General features: G+C 36.7%; 1 long non-coding RNA gene across 13 annotated transcripts in view; it reads right to left on the bottom strand.

Annotated features, from left to right (window-relative positions):
• Positions 1-19185, bottom strand: part of LOC308195592 — a 266452-nt gene that overhangs the window by 92811 nt on the left and 154456 nt on the right. For all 13 annotated transcript variants that reach the window (XR_013951644.1, XR_013951645.1, XR_013951646.1 and 10 more), the window contains one exon: positions 15881-16056. This is a non-coding gene — a long non-coding RNA (uncharacterized lncRNA). The remainder of the gene's footprint in view (positions 1-15880; positions 16057-19185) is intronic.

Raw genomic sequence — 19185 nt, forward strand, 5'->3', positions numbered from 1 at the left:
GGGGCAGCACTGCAGCCTGACTCCGAAGCCTGACTCCGTTTTCTGAACAGACACGGCACGAGCAGCAGCACTGCAGACCTTCCCTAATCAGGCATCTCTGTTCTGAGCTACTGAATAAAGGCTAATGCTTGAGCTATCTTTAGGACTGTTTTAACTCCAGATTGGTCTATACTGCAACTGAGAGGTAAGACTGCAGTTCCTGCAAACATCCAAAGTCTTAGAACTATCTTAGAACTATCTGATTAAGTGATTACAGAAGAATGGTTGTGGATTCCCTCCCCCGCCCCCCCCCCCCCCCCCAATTAAACTGGGAGATGTGCTTCAGAAGGTCACCTAACTTATTATAGAAGAAAATGGACATTCAGCTACTGGAACCAGAATAGAGTTGCTGGATGTAAAAGAACCCTGCAATTTGTATGGTAGTGTGTCAGGTCCTCAGCAAAGTTTTGCTCTAAAAATCTGCTTCTTTTGGTTGAAACTGCTTGCTAGTGTATACAAATACAGAGAACAGAGAACAGGCATCCAGTTGCCGTTAGGATTCTGCCCACTAAATAACTAGCAGTTATGACTCATCATTTCTTCCACCTGTTCCTTTCTGGGTTCATTCTTTAAGAAGAAAGTCCACAAATCCAAGTCCAAAAATAACACAAATGGAGAATGGAAATACAGATAGCTCAAGAATTGTCATTCCCCGCTGTACTGTCTTCCCTCTTCCTGAGTTCTGTAATTAAGTTGTTTTATTTCTAAAGAGGGGAGCTTTATTTTCTCAAATGAAAGAGAACAGTAAGAGCATTCCAAGGCTGCAAGCAAAGACAGTGCAAAAGCACTCAGAAAAATGAAATATATGAATGCAACACAATTACAATACCTAAGAATAAAACTTTGCAGAATTGCAAAGAATAAAATTACATATTCTAGATATATGTAGGGATTCAATGATGGTGACTGGCTCATGACATTAAACTGCAACATTTTTATTGTTTGAAAATGGGTTACATAGTCAAATACAAAATTGGAAAACTGCCTAGTAGATTCCAGTTTCAATATATATTAGCTAAAACCCAGACTCCTAAAGGAATAGGAAGCATCAGTGTAAGTGAAGGAGGACATTAATATGCTAATAAAAAATGGCGTATATAAATTACCAACTTCATTGGAGAATTTGGATTAAGGTTACAGACAGAATGGTGGAAAAAAATGAAATGGAAATGGTTGTAGATCACTGGGACATGATGTAAAAAGTAATCTGCCAATGCTTATATAGCTAACAGAGGCATTTAGAGAGACTGTATCGCTGATCATATAATATTTCAATTACCCTGAAACTGACATTACAGAGAACTGTGGAATAACTTGGGCAGGTTCATGTTTCTGAATGCAAAAAAACTGTTTTCCTGCACGGTCTGTTGAGCAGTCAAAATGATCAAATGCTATTATGATTTCAATTCTGGTGAAAAAATATGGCATAATAAGGAAGACATATATTAGTGAAGATCAGGGGTCCAGTCAGTATCCAGATGATCACACTGTAATTTACTTGCTCACAAAGAATGGAATTCTTTTACCTTTCAAAAGGCAATCAGAGGAAAAATAATTGAAAAACAGACACTGAACTGTGGGAAACCTTCCAAAAGAAAAGGAGAACACAGGTGAGAGAAGTGTGATGTTATCTCCATGAGGAATACTCATTAGCAGCAAAGAAAAAGTTCTGCATTTTAATAATTTGCTCAAGGTCTATTCTTCTGGGAAGAAACAAGCTCCTGCTTCCTGACTTTAGACATGCCACCTCTCCTGACTTTATCAGATGCATCTCCCATAAAGGAAGAATCCCAATTTTGCAGCAAAAAAGTGAGCAGACAGCATTACAGATTATTAAAAGCAATTTTTCCCCCCCTCATACTTCAAAGTGATCTCACTTTAAATATACATTCCTTTAGCAACTTTTGGTACTTGTCTATCTTGTGACCAGGATGTCCAACCCTGGGAGATGCTCAGCATGTCTTAAGTCCTAGACCTTTATTCCAAGTCCTTTCTGTTCTGATTTAGAATAGTGCAGCTTCTCTAGAAAACATGATGGACTCAGAGTCTTGTATTCCAGGTGTCCCCTGTGAACTAAAAAAATGCCCGAAGTAAACCTGAAGGGTCAAGTGGATACAGAAGCGTTCCATGGGTCTCCTCACAGCACTTTTGTTGTTATGGTGCTTCCAACATCCTTCCCTGCACCAACTAAATTCACAAAAATTGCAAGAAACTGTTAATGCTTTTTTTTCTTTTTTTCCCCTCCTCTCTGCTACTTTTCTCCCTGTGCAATGAAGGAAGCCATATCACCAGTTGTGAGTTCTATTGGTCCAGGAATGGGACCTGGAACTCCAGAGCTGGCACAAGGGAAGTACTAGTAGCATAGAGTGAGAAGTAGTGAGGTATGAGGAAAAAAACAGTACAGACAAATTAGGCCTTCCCTTTTCATGTCAATGAACTGTTATGTCGGTGGAACTGGTGTTACCGCCTGGTGGAATTACACTTAGGGTTAATCCAGAAAGATTGTGGAAATAAAAACCACAGGTAACACTTGAAGCAGTACGTGGTGTTAGAAAATGCCTGTGAAATGAAAAGAACGGCACTTTTGGATCAGAGAGGGATCATTTGGTCCTAACAGGCCATAATACAAATGTGCAAGTGCTTCTATTGTTGCCCTGCTTTTTTGCCTTTTTTTTTTTTTTTTAGCAAGCGCCAGTTAGAGATTTCACTTCCTAGACTTTAAAGGCACTTTGTTTGTTTTCCTTAAAGATTGACACTTTGATTTGAGAAATGTCTGAGACTTGTTATTTTTGCAAATTGTTCTCCATCTGATAGAATTGTCTATCCTTTACTGATTACCTGTGTAAGTACATTCAGGACTTCACCTGTCTAGTTCCTTTTCCTGTTTGGATAAGTTTCAAGAAGGAAAACCAACACTCTTAGAAGGAACAAAGCAAATAGCAATACAACAGAATTGCTATTTCCTCTCTTTAGTTTCAGCACAAACCACCATACTGAAGATATGCAAGTACTAGTCAATTCTGTCTCATCTTTTGTTACTCTGCAAATAAGTTATGTTAGAAATACATGTACACTGGTATTCCTGCAGGCTGACTTGAAACAAACTCTTTATTTAATCCAAAAATAGGTTCAAGTAAAAATATTTTTTAAAGTGAATACTGCTATTAAGCCAGTAACGTAAGTTAAGAATACTGTAGCAATCAGACCTCATTAATATGTTACAGAGCTTTATATAATGTTGACACAGAACTGTCTGAAGAAATCTTTCATGTGGTATACATTACCTTTTGCTGCACGTATGGATGTATTTAAGAGTTTAGATGATACTTTAAATAAGGAATGAGATTGTTTCATATCATATTCCACAGTTTCCTCTACATTATGAAAAGCCTGTTTCTGCAGTGATATAAGCCTATGAGCAATTTAAAGACAGTTCTCAGATATGCTGTGATAATTCTCAGATATTAAATATGGCATCTTCAAGAATCATATTGACATAAAGAATACGTAGAGATTGAGAAAATATTAAGAATCAATATTTTATTTTCAAGACCTATAACATTTAACCTGGTAAAATACTGCTTGAAGTTAAATGTGACCTTTGTAATATGGTAACAAGTGACAGAGAGAACTCTTAATGAATGTTACCATTTGAAGTCAATTGTATTTCAAACACATTGCAGTTTTTTATGATGATCCTGTACTTGGTATCAGTAAGTCAAAGTCTGCAAATGCTGTTGCACATGAAGATAGTGTCATGGTACCAAAAGAATATGCCATGACTAAACTCACTGACATCATAGAAGCTCTTAAAACTCTGTGGCAAGTTATTGGATGCCTGCTACGAAAATCTAGACTTCCTGAAACACCTTTTACTGCAATCTAGTAGACACATTGTTATCTTTATTCATGTGACTTTTTGGTGTTTCCAGTTCAAAAAGAACTTCTGTCCTCTCTTCCAACTAGGTAAAAAGAGTTACATGGAGCAGCTCTTGGGCACATAGTGGCATATTTGAGATTTAAAAGTGTAAGTGCTGAATAACCAAATGACAACCAATAAGGCAGTGTGTCCTTGTCAGCAAGGACTCATGATTTTGGATTACTAACTTAAAATACCCTTACGAGGTCTTGATTTTCAAAGGTAGGTCCTTAACACTGTCTAATAAGAAACACAGCTTTGCCCTATTTTTCAGTATGAATGAACTAGAAGAAATCATTTCTGAAAACTGAAGTCTTGAACAAACTGTAAAAACACAGGCCTCAAAAACATACTCTGTTTAAAACTTGTTGCTGTTCTTCCTAGTAAATGACCACTCTGTAGAGAGGCTTTATTCACATAACACTTGACCAACCGCATGAAGTTTAACAAGAGCAAGTGCCGGGTCCTGCACCTGGGACGGGGCAACCCTGGCTATACATACAGAGTGGGCGACAAGATGCTGAAGAGCAGCCCCACAGAGAGGGATCTGGGGGTTATGGTTGATAGCAAGTTGAATATGAGCTAGCAGTGTGCCCTGGCAGCCAGGAGGGCCAACCGTATCCTGGGGTGCATCAGTGGATGGTTAGAAGCAGCCTTGATCCCTTCAAGAAAGCATCATCTTATGAATAACTGACTGATTCACCTGAGTTTATCTACCCAGTATCAATTTAGGCTTGAAAAGACTTGTTTTATAAGACAAAGAATTTTCAAAATTATTTTCTTGAAGGTAGCATAGATGTATGTAAGATATATATTAAAAAAAAAAATGTCAGAGAGGTCCTGCTTCACTTTGTTAATGCAGAAAAAATAATAAAATAAAAGGGCTGTACAACACGTACGACAAGGAGAGAAAAATAAGCGTTGTAGTTCTTCTGGCTCCTCTCTTACTGACAAGAAATAAAAGACCAGTTCTAGGTGCCCCTTGGGTCCTGATGGCTTTAGGCAGGAGTATGTGGAGGACTCAGCTCTCTGGCCTGAATTCAGCCAGTTGCTCTTCACACCATTTTGCAGCCTCAGTTTTTGCAGTAAAAAGATCTCCTCCAGGAACCTGGCCTCAGGATGGTTCGTTAGCATAAAATTCATCACTTTAAAGGTCATTTGGAAAGAGCAGATATATGTTGTATGTGTTTCAGATATACTGTAAAGATAACTGAAGAATATCGTCTCACTGAGATAGCTATTTAGTCACAAAATTAACTGCAATAGTTTGAGGGAAATCAATTCACACCAAGGAAATTGGACTACTAACTGCAGTGGGGACCCACTCCACACTTTTTTTTTTCACTGTGATGGTATTAACAGCATGTTAGCCATCTTGGTAAGCAGGCTACCACTGATAGAATACTACTAATAGGTCTTTATGGTTGAGTGAGCTTGAATGCCACAATGATATAGAATACTAAAACCCTGATACTGATTTCCTTCTGGTGAAACTACAGTTAAGTAGGCAGGGGTTGAAAATGATTGTGGTTCTTTCAAATATCCCATAATTACTGCTCATTTGATCTTGTTTCCTGATAATTCCTTCCTGGGATTTTGCAACTGCAGTAAAGCAATGCACCTATATCATTAAAGGCATGCCAAGCACGAAAGTGAAATCTCTCTCAGCTCAGAATAGAGACCAAAGGTGAGGAACAACTTAACAAGCAACAAGGCGCATGTGTGTGGTCTGCATATGTTTTGAAATTCTATGGATAAGCTTGAGTCTGTCTTGAAAAAGAAGTTCAGCAAGTCTCATGCTGGCAATCAGGCATTAGCTGATATTGTTACCTGATTCTCCTGCACTGTCAGAGACTTCTCTTTTTCCATGTATGAAGAATAAATACAGGCTAAAACAACTGGTTGAAGAAAGACAACTCAGGAGATTGTAACAGGCTACAGTAACTTAACATAAATACTGTTCACTTTCACATATCAGAGGAGTTCTTAAAAGCCTACATGAAAACAAAGGTAACTTAGTTTCATTCCTGCCCACACAGCAGTAGGTCAAATTCATAAATGAATAATGAAGTACACACAATTTCTCTCATTTAGTGACTTTACTGTTCCTTGTCAAAACTGCAATAGCTATTAGGTATGTACCATTGTCAGCTTTGTAGATTTTAGCTCTTTATTTCCCCAGATGTAGTATTTTAATGTCCAAATGGTGTCCCAGTGAGTGTATCCTAAACAGAATGTAAACAAATATTTTTACATCAAAATATAGCAGAATATAGGAGCTGCTGTGAATATTTACTTATGAGAATGTCTCCCATAGGTACAGTAGCATTAACTGCCAAGCCACTTGACAAATGAAGAGGAATATTTACAGTTAGTGCAATGCATAGAAATAAGCAATAAACAAATCATAAGAATATGAGGCATATGTAGAGTATGATTGAAAGTGAATGGTTAGCTGCTATCAGATGATTTAAAGGTTTTCAGCTGTAAGGCATAACTGAAGGCATAAGTTTACTGAAATGTGTGTGATTCTCAGAAAATAAACAATTCTTGTCTGCCAGACTTCAGCACTGTATGTAGCTTGCTATCTTTGGGCATAGTCCTCAGTACCACTTCACTCCGTTTGGTACAAAATCAGAAGCCCAAAAAGCTGAAAAATGGTGTAACTGATATTCCACAAAATACTATCCTATTAGCCTGTAATGCTGCCACCCCTTCAAACAGGCAATAAAAAGAAAGTAGTGCAAAGTCTTATCTGTACTATGTGTCTCACTCTCCAGAGCAGCAGGTATACAGAAGAAGATTCATAGGAGTCTCAGACAGGATTTGTGAATTAAGTAGCGAGCCAGCTGAACAATGGCCCCTGCGATTGCAAATTTGTATAGACCAGACAGTTGTCTGTAGCACTGATGCATACACCAGTGTAAGAGACACATGAATTTGCCACCAGGGTAACCTTCTTGAATCAGTGCTGTTTCTCTTACTCTTCCCTTGATTCACAGAGACAAAATTCTACATCCTAATTGCCTTGCTATGCATTTTTAAAGGCCTGCACATCTCTCCCTCCTTTCCTCCTGTCTGCTACTATGCATACTTCAGAAAATTTTAACACAGGAATATAGAATTCATAAAGAATGTTCTCATATGCCTTAAAAAGAAGTGAAAGTTTTAACATCACCCCTTTTGCCATACTGACACTGAACAGCTGAATTAGCACAAAGGAGAGGAGGGGGGAAAAAAGAAAAAAGAAAAAAAAAGATTTAAACCCAGGAAAGACTACCCCTGTTTCTGACCAATATCCTTGTCTTTATCCTTGTCTTGCCTCCCTCTTCACTTGACAAAAAACTGTCTGGCATCCAGTTTCAAAGATGGAAAAGGAGGTCTGATTCTGATAGTATGTAACCTGATACTCTTAAGAAAACATACAGTGAGGAAAAGAGAAGGATGATAAAAGACTGGTAGCTACAGCTTCTGTTGCTCATGCTTTGTGGTCACATTCTGGCAGATTACAGATGTACTCTAGCCAAAGCCCTCATTCTCTATGTATTTGTTCTACTTCACTGAAGTTCCTAAAATGCTCAAATGATGTATAAACTCACTTCAGACCTCAAGCTCTTAGGAAACAGGTCCAAGATATATATAAATTTTTTTTTTACTATTTTCTTGTTTGTTTTGGTTTGTTTGTTTTTCTATATAACAAAACCTTTACCTTTGCATGCAAGTTTCAATCCTCCATAACTCTTTGAGTGGATTAAAATGGTAGTCTTCTAAGCCCAACAACAGGAAACTTTCAGAGGTAAGGAACTTCAGAAACTCAAATACATTCACAAACACAGTAAGCTGGACAGACATTGACTGCAGACTACTACTATGTAAGCTGACAGTTGTATATGATAGGAAGTGTGAGGTATATGAAGAATGTAGCCTTAAAAATATAGTTTTTTATCTGTATTTGAGAAAATCTCACCAAATTCACAGTTAGCCACAACTTTGTTTTCCCTCCTCATGTTCATTTTGATTAAGAAGAAAGCACTGAAACTAAGTATCATGCCACACATAACCATCTGCTGGATGCCACAGTCCAATCAACCAAGAGTTTGTCAGATCGCATTCTGATGAATAATAAAACACTCAATCCAACAGTGATCCCTTCATGGTACATTAGCATCCCACAGCAGAGGCCAAGCTCAGGATCCTGCTGTACCTCTGCAACTCTGGTGACTATCATACATAACAGGCCATTAGGATTAGACTGGATTTCTGTTTAAATTAGGATGACCTGTTCTCTCCTGTTTTACCAGCACTCTTCCTCTGCTATTCCTCTTGGCCTTTACTACACAATACATTTTCCACTTCCTAACATTGGCATTTATCTCTTGCATCTTGTTCCCATCATCCTCCTAGTCTGCCCTTGATTGCATTTCAACCTCATCTGCTACTCATTACCACTTCTTAAAGTGCTCAACATAGTAAAGTACCAAATAGTAATGCCAGTTATTTTGTAATTTAAATATTTTATTATGATTGCCCAGTGAATAGTTTTCCATTTCCTTTTTAAAGATTTTAAGACATACTTTCTGTGAGAAAGAGAGAGGGGGGAAAAAAACTACCCAGCCTTCAGGTTTCCTAACAATTGCTCTCCATCACATTGAAAGACATTCTCTTCTTTGTAACTGTTGTGTCTTCCTGCTCTCTTCTCAGCTATCTCAGAGATAAAATTCACGTTCAAGAGAATTAAGAGTCTAAAGTAGTTCATAAAGAAATGTGCACTCTTATTTCTCACTTTTACACATCTATTTTGAAGAAGCTGTTTCTGCCACAAGCAAATGACTTGTTCAGAAGGGGCAGGTTCCTGCTTATAAAGCATTGATCAGTCAGTTGAGAGCAAGGCCATTCGTGGGACTTAGAAATCCCATAGTCTTTGCCCAGATTAAAGAATATTTCAGTAAACTGCCATTTTCCTCTCCCAAACTAGACATCATGATTATCAGCAATGACTTTAACTGACCTAGCGACTCTCAATTCCTATCCTGTTTGTACTGACTCTCCACCATCTTCCAAGATTCTCTTTCCTAAATAATTTTCCTTGGCACCCTGCAACAAGTTACCAAATTTCTTCACATACTGGGGACATGTAGAATCTCATTCCTGTCTCCAGCTACAGTACCAGCACCCTCGAACCACGATTATCCTGCTACCTCACTGTATTTGGTAAACCTACTATGTTAACATTAATATGTTTGCCAGTTGTCTGGATGCTGTAAGCCTAGTACTACCTCTTCACATTCAAATGCTTTACAACCAAGTCCACATAAACTTCATTCAACACTGCTGTAATGTAATCTTTCAGGATTTGCACTGGCATCGTAAAACTGGGCAAACTACTTGCTGTTAATGTATAGCTACAACATTGTAGTGGTACAAACCCACGTAAAACTGGTTTTGAATACATAAAATTTAAGCACTTACTAATAACCTCACTAATTCAGGTCCCTTCCAGTTTTAAAGAACACTAATATTCCTGTGGTGACACATATTACTGCTATTTTGTCTTATCTTGAGAGCTAGTTAATTGACTTTGTACTGGCAGATAAGTGTCATTAGCTTAGGTTGAGGATGCACTAATCATCCAAAGCAGTCAATTGCCGTAAGTAGCTTTTGCTTTCTGAAGTATTTAAAAGCCATTCAGAGATTTATTCTTGTTAATGGCAGTAATATTTGTGTGCTAAGAGTAGAATTCGAGTGTACCTCTGTCTGTTTGATGTTGTAATTAGATCAGGTAGGCTGTGGTGAGTCACAGTTTATGAACCAACCTCAACCATACCTTTATGGTATGGTAAACATTAACCTCCAAAAGCTAATTTCTGTGTACCTGTACTCAGCATTAAAGGTTGACCAAACAACTATAATACCAGGCAAGGTTAATTTGTCCTAGTATTTATGCTTTATGAACTATCTGACTATGGAAAACTAACGTTTTTCAACATGCAAAAAAGCAGCGGATAAACCACAAAAATTCGAATCCTACTTCAGCAGTAGTATTTTTTTAGACAGTTTGTATTGGACTTGACAAGCGTTTCATAGACAAGCAGTCCAGCATCCAGTGCATTATATGTGCTCATTACTCAGCGGGCAATGCCACCAATTTGAGTAAAGTCAGAGCAAAGATCTTGAATTCAGGTCACTGGAATTCCTCTAATCCTGACTTTACTACCTATGATCTCTACAGAGAACTGAGAAATAGATTAGTAAAACCTAGTACAAGGACTTAAAAGTATTCAAAACCAGTAAGCCTCAAAATGAAAAGCTCCAGAGTAAAAGTTCTTAAGAGCCAGGTGCGCAAGTAAAAACTGCAGGTGATTTTTCAAGAATTTAAGAGATCAACCTCAAAGTAAAACTTCTTTTTCTTGGAAAGGATTTGGGGAGGGTGTATGTGTGCACTTTACTTTTTACTGTGTTCATTCTAAAATGTATTGTTTATACTAGGATTTGGATTCCAAGATGGGAAGAGTACTAGAAAAAGCATACACTTTGTTATAACAGGCCAAATTTCATCTGGACTGAGATAAATTAAATGACATGGCCATGAACAAAATAATTCAGTTCTGAAAGTGATGACAGAGTTGGAGTTCGAGCTTCAACACCATTTTAATTGCCCACTACACTAACCATAGATCTTTTGATGGGGAGAAAAGGTAATCAGCAGTCACAAAGTGCGCAGCAAGAGCCCCTACCAAGGTTCTGGCAAAGAGTTTCTCACTTATTCTCATTTGAGCATATGGATTAATATAAATAGATTCTGGTTTCATGTCTCTCATTACAGATTCCTACAGTTAATCCAGGCTGCCTCCAGCTACAGCTTGCAGTCTTCTCCAGGGGATGCAAAACTTGTATTAAGTGCTCACTTTATTAGTGAACCCTACATCTGATGCGAAACTTTTCAAGGCAAGAGAAAACAGAAACCAGGCATTATTGTAGGCTTTTCACATTTCCTAAATTTTCACTTTAACAACATTCTTTGTTACCTACCCTAGCATTTTGTAAAGTCTCTGGATTAGAGTCTCCCATCATCAGGCCTGTGATCATCTCATTTGTCCATCACATTAGAGTCAGTCATGCCACTCTACAAAACTCAATTTCTCTTACTTTTATTGTATGATGAGAGAAGACTATAGGAGCATAACTGAAATGAACAACCTCAAAGAGTAAAGTATTTATAAATGTGTAATTCTGATCCATTGAACAGAGGGGTGAAAAAGTCCCGTGGAAGAATTAAGTTCGTTTCCAGGACAGTATAACTGGCTGTCACTTGGGACAGCTCAGCAGAAGTACTGGGTAAAAAACATGCTGGCAAAAATAATAAATAAAAAGGAGAATGGGCTATGTTTGAATTTAATTTTTTAAGGCAAACACCTCTGTACTGAAAAAAAAACATTGTAAAATATGGCCCCAGATACTTTCCTTTATATGAAATATATAACATGAAAGGAAAACATAATTTTCCTTTATATGAAAACAAAAGCCAGCATAAATTATTTTTAGGAAAAAGAATTCAATGATTTATAATGAATATTTTGGTTGTTTTTTGTTTGTGGTGTTTTTTTTTTTACATCTGAAATTTACACCGATCCTCATTAGTTTGCAATTAAAATCTCTGCTGACATGACGGAGTAAAGTTTGAAGGAATTTACTCATTATGTTCACAATTAAGAGGATTTTGAAATTTTCTCTATGGAAAGCTATAAATCATAAGCACATATGATTTACAATTCAGGCAAAATGCTCTGAATGTAGTTTCTAAAAACCTTGTTTAAAAAAATTAAGGAAAAAGGAAAAAAATAGATTTCTGCCCTAAGGATTAGAAAAATGTCAGGAAAATTCTCCTGTGTTAATTTTCTAGCATTGGTTTTTGTTTATAACTTACATAACTGGACCTAGTTATTCTTTTTCCACTTAATGTTCACAATAAAACGTTGGAGAACAATCAAGTCAGAAAACATTTACAGCGTCAATTTTATAAACACCAAAAATAGAATCTTCAATGAATAGTTTGATTTCATAAAAAAGCTATTCAGGCCTTTCCTGTCCTTAGACTTTTTTTCCTTTTCAGTTTCAACGCAAAAAATGAATTTCACACTTTTCTCTCTAGACAATCTGTATCTTACCTCCCATACTAACTCAGTATGTGCCAAAGTAAACAAGGTGACATCCCTTTAATTCTCTGCCCTTAACAGTTTAATCTAAGTATTACAGATGACCTTCCACAAAGAAAGGAATTACGATTTGAATCTTCATGAAGAGCTACCTAGTTTCATCCAGAAATTATTTCTATTACCAAGGAAATTCCTTTGCAGCATCAGTGGCTCAAGTCAAGAAATTTAACTGATCACAAATCAGGCCATTCCTTGAAACTTCCTTCACCTCACATTTAAGAACAACAGAGGCTGAAGTATTAACAGAAGACAAGTTAGGTAGAACTACTTCAAGGCTTGGTGTAAGGGACTTTAGGCTACACATGACCACTCCTGGCCTGACACATATGTACCAGTCCAGCAATGGTGCAGTATCTTCCTGGAAGAAAACGGCCAGCACTTTCAAATAATGGCAAACACATACTGATGCAGGGCTCAGTTGTGCTTTAAGCAGCAAAAGGAGCAGAGAGTTTGCCAGTAGCCAGCATGCCCAGAAGTGGTAAAATTTTTGTACCACTTTGAAACAGAGGACAGCTTGCACATTGTCCTTCACTTTGAGTGGTGTAAAGTGGGTCAGCATCATAGTGAGATTTCATCTTGTGTCCAGTTAACCAAGCTCTGCCACAGCAGTCAGCTGGAGAAATCAAGAAGGGGAAGCAGAAATGGAAGGGAGGGCACCTCTTAAATTTGTATGGAAGTATGGGAAGCTAGCTGTAGCCCTTTCACGTCAAAAGTTACCTGCATCAGTTCCTGCAAATAGACAAGCCCAATCTGGAGTCCTGCTGGCAAGAAGCAGCAGTTTACCATGTACCATTTGTACAACCACCTGCTTACAAATGTAGTAGGTAACACTTCATTATTTGATGAATCCACTTTGAAAAAGCCTGGTCAAGGAGCTCATCAAACAGCCATGGTGCCAATAGACTGTGAATCCATTTGGGGCTTTACTGCATACCTGCTAGGCATCCATACACAAGTTATTTTAATTCTTTAACTTGCTTGCTTTCCAAAATAAATAAAAATCTATTTTTAGATTGTAGCCTCCTTCAGCCAGGGACTACTTCCAACATCATCATGCAAGACTCACACCTTCTCAAGATATTGAAAAAAGTAACCTGAATCCAACAGGGGGCTCTGATTTGAGGGCATCTAGGTGCAACGGCAAACTCACACACAGGTAATAGATACTGTTCAGTTCTGTAGTCATACTACAGTCCTGTTTTGTTCCATGTTAGACAATCACTTTGTCAGTGTGTGTGAAAGAAAAGTTGACCAGTCTGAATGAAGGCATTCGTCTTTATGATTCGCGTAAGTCAATTGTTTCTGCAAAGAGCTCACTACATCCTGACCATACCTTGAATCATATCAAACCCACCTACCAGAACAACATCACATGCACACTCCACATTTCTTTTGAACCTCCCTGCTATCACAGACCACATTTAAAAAAAAAAAAACACAAAACTTTAAGATTCCAGAGCAATTACCTTAAAAGCATTTATGCTAAAGAAAGTACTATTGATTGGCGCTCATCAGCTTTCAGCACCTGTAGTGTACAACAAAAGGAGAATTAAATTGATCTAATTACTAGGGATGCACTAAATTACCAGAAAACAGTTCAGCAGCCCATTCTAAGAGGAGATATTGCAGACGTGGCATTTGGCAGCTGAAGTTCAAATTGGATGCGTATCTATAAGGGTCTGTACTCATCTTCAGATAGTTTGCTTTTCACATATCATAAAAAGTATAGTAAGCTACTGCTAAAAGCAAAAAACTAGGACTTTTATATGTAACTGCCTAATATAAGTGTAACTAAATATAATACATTGCTTAAAACTGGATCATATTCTGGAATTCTAAGATTAAAGACTTTTATTAAGAAGGTAAATTCTTTCTGGGAAAAAAAAAAGAACCAAAACAACAAAACTGAAAAGTGAACAGAATATCATCAAAATTCTAACCAATTGATACTTGGAAGGGGATTAAAAATATATATACACTCATATTTCAAGTGTGATGTATTTGAAACTATGTCCAAGTCTATTAATCCAGTTGCATTAAAACTTGCTACACCTAGTAAGCTTCTAGACAGATTTCAAAAAGCTAAATAAAACATGACTATAGAAATAATTATATGTAATTTAGCAACAACAACCAAAATAATAGTAGCAAATGTCAAGATTAATCACAGAAGTACAGACCTTCATCTACCAAATCATTGAAATCTGCTGAAAAGCAGACAAAGATTTTGAACACATTGAGAATGAAGCCAAAGCATCTGTCACACAAAGCTTATCTTTGGGTAGGCAGAGGAACATGCATAGGAGTCTGATTAAAATAATCCCCCCAGTAAACAATATATAGAGACAGAAAATTTACAGGACCTAAGAACAGAGAAGACAGAAGGAATAGCTAGCAACAGACTGGTATAGTATCCTTGTTTATGCCATGAGCAGCACATCTTGTGCCTCAGAAACATCTTATTTTAGTAACTTATTATTTTTTATATATATATATAGTGTATATATATATATATATATATTTAATAACCATGCCTGTATTGCCAATATAACGATAAAACACTTATAGATGCAGACAAACTGAAAACGAAAGCGATGACACAGATACGTAGCCTGGGGATATCAAAAATGGTGAGAGATTTAAAGAGACGTATTGAGAAGGCCCTTCCTCAGGGTGTTTATTTGCTTAGTTCTGAAATACAAGAATCCACAAATTTGAGTATGTATTGTGAATCAATTGACACACAAACAAATTCATTTACTTTCCATCCTTTCACACAAGTTTGGGATGTGAAGTCAGGCAGATGACAAAATATTTTCTGCTTGAAATATTAATCGTCTTAGCCTCCATTTCTTCAGAATGGCAAAGTATTTACATGGAAATAAAGAAGCAACAACAACAAAAAAACCACAAGTATTGTTGAGAGATTTTCATCCCATTTCATTGTGGTTGGACACTGGACTACCACTTTGCAAGAGTATTGTGCTAGCATAAATGAGAGAACTCCGGTTCACATACTTTAGCAGCTATCAGTTTTCACGTTGACTGTCATCAAACCAAGATCTTCTGCAGTAGCTAGCTCATTCTGATCTACAGCATTTTTGCAGTTGACTAGTCTGATATCTGCTAGTGACAACTTTGTAAGTGATCCATGAAGCCAGCAGGTGGGCACTTGGAAAATTTATCTTCGCTGTTGTTGCAACAGCCAGAAACAAAATCAAAGCAAGGAACAAGTAATAGAGTTACGAGACTTTTAAAAATGTGTATAAGCAGTTCCACAGAAATTAAAATGTTTTTCTCTATTAGCAACATTGGTCAAACAGAACAAAAATTAAGCTCAGCTTTTAGAATTAACATTATATACATTGTTCAGTTTGCATTACAATATGGTTCCATCAGATTCAAGATTCCACATCAATTGCTTGTTAAGAGTATTATGGCGTAGCTTAATGACATTGTACACCACTATCTGGGATTGCTTGAGTTGAAAATATAAAATCAGGACTAGAAGAGAGTGTGTTAAGTCAGAAGGTCAGATATACTAGCCTAAAAAGAGCATACATTAGACTATCTAACCATCTCCTACAGCATGCTGCATTTCAGGTTGCACTCCATGCACATGCATTTGAAACAGCTGACTGCCAATAGCACATGGGAACATTCTATAGTAGAAGATCAGTTTAAATGCACTGTTTAGATAGAAACTTACAACCCTTCTGTAAACACTCCAGCAGTAACTTGCATCTTGTAATTGAAGATCAATAAGCTGTCACACTGGCCAAGCTTTCCCCTTTTGTCAGGATACACTGGATGATATTGTACTGCTTCCACAGCTGATCCTTCCATAGTGGTAAAAAAGCTTTGCTGCATTCGAGAAGCATAGGGCTGATAAAAAGATAACAAGAAAGATCAAAAGCTCATACTAAAGTAATCACACTCTCAATCCATTTCTCCTACTGTTTCTGTGTATGAAAACAGAGAAATGTTTCTGCATACTCAATGGCCACATCTGTTAGAAAATGTTACCTGTTTCAAATCTGCTGTAATACCAACATCAAAGCAAAAGAGCAATCTCTGAAGCAGTAGCAAAATACATTTACCAGAATCTTGGAAATGCCTCTTAAGCAGAGGCGCTATAGATTTTCTTGATTTTTTCTTTCCCTTAATTCTACATTTAAATATATCTGAAAAATCTAGCATTTACCAAAATTAGAACTGAACTAACTTGATGTTAACGGTTAGGATTCCACTATCAGTGCTTTAAAAAAAAAATTGTTTCAAAACTGTTCTTATCCAATGAATATGCTACATCTATGTTCCAATATTATCACTATAATATCCCATTACACATTATACAGCTATATTCCAGAATTAATAGAGAAGCTGGCCCTCAATTTTGCTGCAGACTTGCAATTTCAGAGTCTCAAATCAAAACTTCTCATCATACCTTCTTAAGTGAAATACCATTTTTCTTGTTTGCCTCCCAAATAATACAGGAAATAATTATTGTAAGACACTGAAGTTGTGAAAACTTTCAGGATGTCAAATTTCTCTCATTTTGCAGGCATTTAGGTTCATAATTTGCTCATTATTAATGTTTTTCAAGTAGATCGATCAGGAATAAAACAGAACATAACATGAAGAACGGACACCCACACACCAGATTCTTTGAGAAAAACTGAAAGAACTAGCATCATTTAGCCTATAGAAAATAGGTTTAGAGGACATAACTATCTTCAAGTATTTAAAAAAATGCTGCAAAAAATAACTCTTTTTTTCCAGCTGTACAGTGGGTATGACAAAAAATAGTGAGATGAAATTTCTACATGAATGATTGATTTTGGACTTTGGGAGAAGTTTTCTAATGGTGAAGCTACAGAAGAGCTGCTCTGTTTCCTGCGGAAACTCTGGGATGTCTAGTATAGGTCATCTCAGAAAAGATGATAAATTCCTGTATGGAATGACACTAATCTGGTTGGATTACCTGAGTGGTTTCGAGCTTTTCCAAATCAGTCAATCCGTAACATAACTGACGAACTGCTTGTGACAAAATAGATCTATCTTTCATCAAAATGAAGTTCAGATTCCAGATGTTTTTTACATATTCCTTTACTATTCATCCTTGCTTCCCTTTTCATTTGATCTCGTGTATAGAAATTCATGTGTAAGAGTTAAAAGCAAAACAAAGCAAAACCACCAATAATAGTTATACTGGACAACCAGTTGTAAAGAACAGATTAAATTATCTTTTGATTTCTCCACAATCTTTCATCTGTCTCTAATTACAACCTGTTTACAGATTCAGAAGCAAGAAAAAAAATCCCAAATTCATTAGCTAAATTATTCCTTTTGGGTAATTCATTTAGCATAAGTATAAAAAGACGCTTTTTAAATTGAAAGAAAACTAAAGTTTTAGAATATGTAGGCGACAAAAAGTTACCAAATACCTCTGTTTCTTGACAAGCTGGATTCTAAACCAGATCGCTTGGATTTATTCCACTTTCTATTGGGCCTGTGTGGATAACAGCACGCCTTATGGACAAAGATTTAATCTCTTTTATAAAAAGAGAGAAAACAAAACAAAGTAATAGCTTTTGTCCCCGTTACCATCACTCCTTGTATGTCCATGAGCTTTCCAAATTACATTAGAGAAGGTACCATGGCATCAGACAGCAACTGCTAAGCCTTGACCTAAGGGTTGGCTCATAACCTTCTGACCCTTCTGAGCCCTTCATGACCTTCTGAGCCCTCTGACCTTCACTAGAGACTGGATAACGCTATGCACCTCTCTGGTTGCCAGTACTAGTTGTTCTCTCATGGGCTACGTCTTCAAAACTAACTTGATAATAAGGCTTTATGTACCTTCTTGATTTGGGAAAAAAAAAACAAAAACAACTAGCACATTAGTAGCAGGTAAGTTTAACAGCATAATTCAGTTTTATTCATCAATCATACATCCTATTTCAATGGGGTTTCTCTAATCACCCTCATTGTAGGAATATGGAGGCACAGACAATGTGAAAAATATCTGAAATGTCTGACCTTCCTGTACAAGTAGAAAGCTTTGACACATGGTATCTCTATTACCTTTCTCTTAGGCTGGAAACAATTCATCTTTCAGTTATTTTAGGTGTAAATGAATACAATGAGAGGACTTAGCAGTAAAATTAACTAACATGCAAGATCATGCTGGATTTTTTTTTAATTTACAGTAATAATTAAAGTATTTTGATGGCTACACTTGAGTGCTAATTTATAATTAACTTCAGGTGCTTCTTTGATCTTGCTGATACATTTTTTTCCATTTTCTTATCAAGAGTCTCCATACAGTCTGTAATTACACTTCTTAGTGTGACAGTGACTTTGAATAAGTGGATGCATTAATACATGCTTTGGGAAAATATCATTTGAGCTAAAGCAAGCTCTTACCACTGAGCTGGAGTATCATCTGAAGCAATATCATCTGATTAAAAACATAATATTATATAAGCTCATAATAGGTTTGCCATAAAAATAAAACAACGATTCTCAATTTTAAGGTAATAGATGACAAGAACAGTAAAGTTAGTACCTTTCCAACAATATGCATGTTAAGGCATTCAGAGAATTAATATCACAAAACTACAAAATACAAGTATCATGTTTTATATTTGTTTAGGCCTCTTTCTCTAAAGAAGAAGATATTGCATTTATTTTCTAAATAATGAAATAGTGAACTAAAAGATTTTGTTTTAAGTGCTAAAAGCTCTTATAATAATACAGCAATACAGTCTAACCTACCTGAAGCAACAAATACATACATAATGCAACAGTGCAGGGCAGTATAATTCATTTCCTCAGCTAAAGGAACAGTCTGTAATTCTCAGAACACAAACTCTTATATCATATTTTTAACACATAAATAAGACATGCACCAGCAACAAGACAATTGAGATCCTCATGTTAACCACTTGTTGCCTGTGAAATGTTGAACAAAAACTGCCATGGAGGTGCTAGGGGCAGTTCCGTGAACAC

The sequence above is a fragment of the Anser brachyrhynchus genome (assembly GCF_964034855.1).
Source record: "Anser brachyrhynchus genome assembly, chromosome: 5".
NCBI lineage: Eukaryota > Metazoa > Chordata > Aves > Anseriformes > Anatidae > Anser > Anser brachyrhynchus.